Genomic DNA, 7,394 nt, shown 5'->3' on the forward strand with positions numbered 1-7,394 from the left:
AGGAGTCTTCCCACCCTGCTGTGAATGGATGCACCCAACTAGATTCCAGAATGGAACTCAATTGCACAGACCTACGTAACATGCACAAGGACCCAGCAGTCAGGCTCTTCACGAGGCTTTACATTCCCAACGTTAGTATTCTAACGGCAATCTCTGCAAGGACCCCTTTGTTTTGGAGAGTAAACGCGTTAGTTTTACAATACAAGCTCAAGTAGTGAATATTAATGTTTCAGAGTGCAAAGTTTAAGAGCAGGGACCTGGACTCAAACTGTCCAGATTCAAATCCCTTGCCACTTACTAGCTATATAACTTTGGGCAAGTTGTTACACTTTCTGGCCCTCAGTTTACTCATCTGTGAATGGGCAGCATGCTATCTGTCACATAGAGTTCAGGTGAGAATTAAATAGTATTCATATGCATATAGGTCATAAAACAACACATTTAGTAAGCACTCCAAGCATTTTGATTATTATTATTAGATGTGTGAGCTTGCACAAGAAACCTGACCTCTCTGTGTTTCCTTATCTATAAAATGAAATAATAAAAATCGTACTTACTTTTTAGGGTCATAATTAGTATTCAGTTAGTTAATTCATATACAGTATGTAGTAAATGGCCTACAACATAATAAGCACTCAATGATGCTATTATGTGATCTTTTCCCTTTTCTTCTCTATAGAAATGCAGATATGAAGCTGGGCTGAACATAATGTATGCCACAGGTTTGCCAACTTTCAAGTTGGCAGAAACTTGGAGAAAAGTTGGAGAAAATTATTGATTCCTTAATATAGTCTGTTTAACATAATTCATGTTTCAGATTACAAAGGAAATCTATTTCTATAATAATACATTTGTAAAATAACAGAAAACATAAAATTTCCATAATCTCATTATGATAATGATATGTATTTTTTTAAATATTTTAAATATTTCTTTTCATTCCAGTCCCTTCTTTATCATATACAAACTATGAGCAGGGTAAAAGAAAATCATGAATTGGCCCTTGAATTTCCTTTTAAAGGAAAACTGCTTCCTTTAGCAAAATCACTTTATAATATCACTTGGGTGGAAAGTGAGACTGTCAAGAACATTAGAATTGTCAAGGACACAGAAAGGAAGCTAAAGCACTCAGCAATAGGACTGAATAGCAAATCTGAAAAACAGACCAGGCAAAGTGAAGGGAAAGGCAGAAGCGAGGCTGAGAAACATAGTAAAAGAGATGAGGGTCTTTAAGGCATAAGAAGGTGTGATAGTACAGTTTTCATCATTTGTGACATAAACAGTATCTATATTCTCCAAAATGAGCTACTCAGCTCAGGTCTACATTTCCTGTTCTCTTGCAGCCAGCTGTGTCCACACAAAAAGGTTCTAACCAGTGAGATGGGAGAGGAATGGTGGGTGCTGCTTCCCAGCTGGATGATAAGACCTCCAACACACCATGGAAAAGTCTGTGTATCCACCCAGGACCCTGGGCTTTGACCCAGATGGAATAGATCAATTAAACTTTGGGCTGCTTCCCTTAAAGAGGGGCCTGGTGTGTCCTGCACCAGCAAAAAGCAAGTTGTACATGTGACACAGACTTTAAATGGGCCAGACTCTCTAGATGTCTCCTTAATTATAGAACTAGGGGATAGAGAGAACAAGAAACAAGTGAGTTCTTCCCAGAGAGTAGAACCAGAGCCTGCTCTAAAAGTCACTCTGCCACTAAGGCAAGGAGCCTTCACAATTGGTCCTGTGAGAATTAATCAGTGCTGTGGAGCATTGTTGGCTGCTGTTTACATTTCTTTTCCAAACAAGGATTTTATTGCAGTTGTCCTTGACCTAGTCTACCATTTCAATGTGCATCTTTAGGAGGGGATACAAACATGTGTTCTTTGTTTTATGAGTGTTGGGGAAGGCATCCTCTTGCACGCAGTCTTTCCTCCCCCCGTCTGTTGCATAGGAACTGGCCTTGGGCCTGGAACACTTCCTACCAAGAGATAAAGAACCCACACGGTCCGTGCAGGCTTATCGCGCTGTGTGAGACTATCTTTTCGTGTTTCAGACTCAATAAGTACTCTTTTGTCTCTGCTTCAAGCGTGTGTGTCAAATGGCACCTAGCCAACCTCATTGTTATATCTGTCCTCCATGAAAAGGGAACAGAGTTCCTCCACTATGGCACAAGAAGAGTCAGCATAGGCCAACTGCTCTGTGTCACTGCTGGGAGAGACCCTCTGGTACACTGCTGAACCTAATCTTGCTCTGTCCCCCTTCTATGTAAGTAAAGCATTGTTTCATTTAGTGCTGTCTTCCTTGGCCACACTGATACAAAGATGTAACGGACAGAAGTGTTTGGACTTTCTATTCCTGGTGGTTGGCACAGTGATGATCTTCTATCCTCCACGTACTTGGAGTCTTTCCCTGGGATTGGTCACTGGTACATGAGCTCCAGAGTAAGTCATCAGGTCATGAGAAGCCACATCCAAACTTGATGGAGGAAGATACATATCAGCTTGAGATCCTAGCTGCTCCCCCAGAGAGCCTTTTGAGATGTCTCATCTGAGGAGGTGTGAGCAAGTTCACTACGTTGAAAGACAGGTGTGCATTAACATTTAGAAATCCAGGAGGATCACCAGTGACAGAATGCCAACTGTTCCCTCACTGCATCCATATCCATGTTCCCTGTCTTTTATAGAAAAAGCTATAACCGGATTCAGGTAAGCCAGCTAAAGCTACATTTTGCAGCCTCCCTTGCAGCAAGATATGGTCATGGGATATGAGCAGCATTGATAGGTGCCAGTTCCAGAGCATTTTTCCAAAACAGTTGGGCATGCACTTCCTTGTCTTTTTATGTTCTCTTTCCAAAATGCCTGGAAGATGATGAAAACTGAAAGTGCTGACTGGATTTCAGCTTTACATCTCTAGACAAGTGCTTTTCTAACTATCTGTGGTGAAGAAAAATTTCTCATAAACTAATTCTTTTGAAAAATCTTATAAAATTCAATCTCTAGAAAACATGAAATGAATAGAAAAACAAAGACAGGCCCCCCAAATTTTATTATTAGATTCCATAATAATAAAATTATATTTCAAAAAATATAGTAATAACAAATAACAGAAAAAGTATAAATACTTGGCACATTAAAGTTAACAAAACACATGCAAGACTTCTTCATTAGAAAAAATGGAATAAAAAAAATAAAAAAAATAATAATAATAAAAAAAAAGAATTAAAAAAAAAAAAAAAAAGAAAAAATGGAATATTGGGCAACTTGAGTGGCTCAGCAGTTTAGCACCGCCTTTAGCCCTGAGCATGATCCTGGAGACCCAGGATTGTGTCCCACGTCAGGTTCCCAGCATGAAGCATGGAGAGGTTCTCCCTCTGCCTGTGTCTCTGCCTCTCTCTCTCTCTCTCTCTCTCTCTCTCTCTCATAAATAAATAAATAAATTTTTTTAAAAATTTTAAAAATGGAATATTGCTCTGAGATACTAAAGAAGACCTAAATGGAGCAATATGGCATGTTCATGAATTGGAAAAGTCAGTACTCTTAATTCTCCCCAGATTGATTTACAGAGTCAGTACCATCCTGATCTCCATTCCTGTAGGCATTTGGATTATTATTGACAAGTTAATTCTAAAATTTATAATGAAAATTTCTACAGACCTAGAAGAGCTAAAGCCATTTCTAAAAAGAAGAAAGTTGGATAAAACTATCTGATTTCTGGGAGTCTGAGTAGTTCAGATCATTAAACATCTGCCTTGGGCTCACATCATGATCCCAAGGTCCTGGGATTGAGCCCAGCATCCATCCGGCTCCTTCCTCAGTAGGGAGTCTGCTTCTCCCTCTCCTTCTGCCCTTCCTCCTTCTTGTCCTCTCTTGCATGCTCATTCTCTCAAATGAATAAACAAAATCTTTTTTTTTAAATCCTCTGATTTTATGTTTTACTATAGAGCTATAATAATTAAGACAAAAATTCAAAAAATTTTAAGGTTTTGGTAAAAGAATAGAAATAAAGATCACTGAAACAGTACAGTAACTTCAGAAATAGATCCACTTATATTTGGTAAATTCATTTTCCCCAAACATGTCAAGCAAGTCAATGGGTAAAGAAAAGTCTTTTCAATAAATGTTGCGAGAACTACTGGATATCTGTATTTTAAAAAATTGACCATTAATTCCATTTCACACTATTACAAAAATTAGAAGTGTATCATAAAGCTAAATAAAAAAACAAAAATTACAAAAGCTTGTAGAAGAGAACAGAGGTGAAAATCTTAGATAAGACTTAAAAATGTAGACTATAAAAAATAAAATAAAATGTTTTTCTTTACAATGGACATCATTAAGACAATAGAAAGCAAACTGCAGAAGGGGAGAAAACATTTACAATTCATACTCAACAAAAAACTTGTATCAGAATAGATAAAGAACTATTAAAAGGTGCAAACTTCCAGTTGCAAAATAAAAATATCATGGAAGTGAAAAGTATAGTGTAGAGAAGAGTCAATAATAGTGTAATAATTTTATATGGTTTAGATGGTAATTACATTTATCGTAGTGAGCATTGCATAAGGTATAGAATTGTCAAATCATTGTCATACACCTGAAACTAATACTAATATAACATTCAACATCAAGTACAATTAAAAAACTCCTACAACTCAGTAATAAAAAGACAACCTTAGTTTTTGGAAATGGTTTGAACAGATATCCAAATGGCTGATGAATACATGAAAATATGCTCAACATAACCAGTCATCAGAGAAATGCAAACTAAAACCACAATAAAGTACACCTGTATACTCATCAGAATGGTTAAAAATTAGAAAGATTAATAATACCAAGTATTGGCAATGATGTGTAGCAACTGGAATTCTAGCACACTGCTGATAAGAATGTAAAATGTTACAACTTTGGTAAATATATACCTATGTACAACTCAGCTGTAGGAGTATGAAGATAGATAGCTATAGACAAGACTTAAACTGACTTAAACTGTATTTACAAAAGCAGCCGGTAAGGTAGAGTGGGACATGGGCTATAGTTTGCTGCTATGGTCTAGACTATCTTTTTGTGCCAGAGAGAAAGGAAGTACCCAAAGAATGAAGAAAACATATCTCAATGACCTAATCTAGGATAATCTGAGCATAAAATAATGATTAAGTAATAGAATAATACATTGAGTAAAATAAGAATCACGAGTTAGGCACACATTTATAGAAAGTAAAACTCTCATTTGTAATAGGAAGTCAATAAATACATATACAAGAGGGCAACCCCGAGTGGCTCAACGGTTTAGCGCTGTCTTCAGCCCAGGGTGTGATCCTGGAGACCTGGAATCGAGTCCCACGTCCGGCTCCCTGCATGGAGCCTGCTTCTCCCTCTGCCTGTGTCTCTGCCTCTCTCTCTCTCTCTCTCTCTCTCTGTGTGTGTGTGTGTGTCTCTCATAAATAAATAAATAAATAAATAAATAAATAAATAAATAAATAAATAAATAAATTTTAAAAATCTTAAAAAAAAATACATGTAGAAGAAATCCTGGAATTAGAAAATCAACATGCAGCAGCCATGGCAGTAATAGCTCATTAAAGCAAAGAATCCCTAACAGACACTAAAACCAGTGGGGTAAATTTTGATGAAGAACAGGACATTTACACAAAATACTAAGTACAAAATATGTATTAACTTTACAATAGAGAAATGTGGCAGACAGGATTTTAGCGGTGTGAAAAATGTGTGTCCCCTAATATAATGTGCTAAGAAGGACACAGAATTACTTTGGTGACATTCATGAAAATATATAATCTGAATGTAATCATGAGGAAATATCAGACAAGCCAAAATTGAGGAACATTCTACAAGGTAAGTTGCCTTCACTTTTCAAAAGTGTCAAGGTCAGAAAAGCCAAATGAAGACTAAAGAATAGTTCCAGATTCAATAAAACAACCAAATGCAACATGTGATCATGGATCGGATCCTAAATCTGTAGGGGGCATTTTGGGGACATTCAGTGAAATGTGAATGGGACCTGGGGGTTAGAAGTGACCATTGTCTCAATGTTAATTTCCTGACTTTGATGGCTGCTCTGTTATGCAGGAGTCTCTCCTTGCTTTTAGGAAATATTAATAGGTAATGGCTTAATACCTGTAATTTGTTCTCTAAGGACTCAGGGAAAAAAAGATTATTAATGTATTGTTTTACTTAATATAGTTGAGTAATTGTCCCAAAATTTAGTGGCATAGAATGACTATGCCATAAAGGCATATTATGCTCATGGATTCTGTGTGTCAGGAATTCAGACAGCACACAGCATAGGAGGCTTGTCTCTGCCCCATGATGTCTGTGACCTCAGCTGGAAGATTTGAGGGCTGGGGGCTAAATCATCACTCCCTTGTCTGGTGGTTGATGTTGGCTGTCAGCCAAGCTGATGCTGATGCCGTTGACTAGAAAATCTCTATGTTGCCTAACCGTATGTCCTGGGCTTTCTCACAAAATGACAGTTGAGTTCTAGGGTATCTCAAGAGAGATAATCAGGCCGAAGGTATATCCTTATTATGACCTAATCTGAGAAGTCACATAACCTCACTTATGCTGTATTCCATTGCTTATAGCAGTCACACACCCATGTAGGTCAAGAACAGAGGCTATAGACAGTACTTCTTGATGAGGAGTGGCAAAGTTCTAGAAGAGCAATATGGAACGGTGGCATATTACTCTGGCCCTTTCAGAAAGTATCATCTATCATGTCTGTACGCTGAGAAAAAAAAGAGAGAATGGTAAGACAACTGTGGTAGAATGTCAACCACTGGGCAATCTAGGTGAATACAGGAATGCTATGTATTAGTCTTATAATGTTTTTGAAGTTATTGCTGTTTTAAAGCTAGAAAATAAATGATGAGAATGTATTTCATTAAGCTAATAATGCTCAACTATGAATTTTAAACAGACTTGGTTGAAAATGAAACAAGTATTAATATTAATTAAAATAATCATGTAATTATTAATACTTATTAATTACTAAAATTTCAAGAATGTTTTAAAACATTACATTATCTCAAAATGAAATTTAAATATCATATGTTGTAATAGAGTCCTACTGCCCATGACTTTCACTACACACCATGGATTTTCAACCTCTATAATGCAATATACTCTTTTTGGGCAGGCAATCATGCACTTGAAGGTCACAACAAGGTCAAATCATCATAAAAGTTTCTAAATGCTCACACTCAGTATCAGGACCTATTTCTTAGTGGACCACAAACACATAGTGTGTGGGCTACACATGAAGCAGCAACACCCTAAGCTGTATTTCTGGTGTTTTGTTGAAATAGTTCAGCCTGTATCCCAATTTTCTGAACACTTTATACTTCCTTGTCCAGTTTGAAATGTCATTTCATCATAAACCAAGTT

This window comes from Vulpes vulpes, chromosome 9, assembly GCF_048418805.1.
Source record: "Vulpes vulpes isolate BD-2025 chromosome 9, VulVul3, whole genome shotgun sequence".
Taxonomy (NCBI): domain Eukaryota; kingdom Metazoa; phylum Chordata; class Mammalia; order Carnivora; family Canidae; genus Vulpes; species Vulpes vulpes.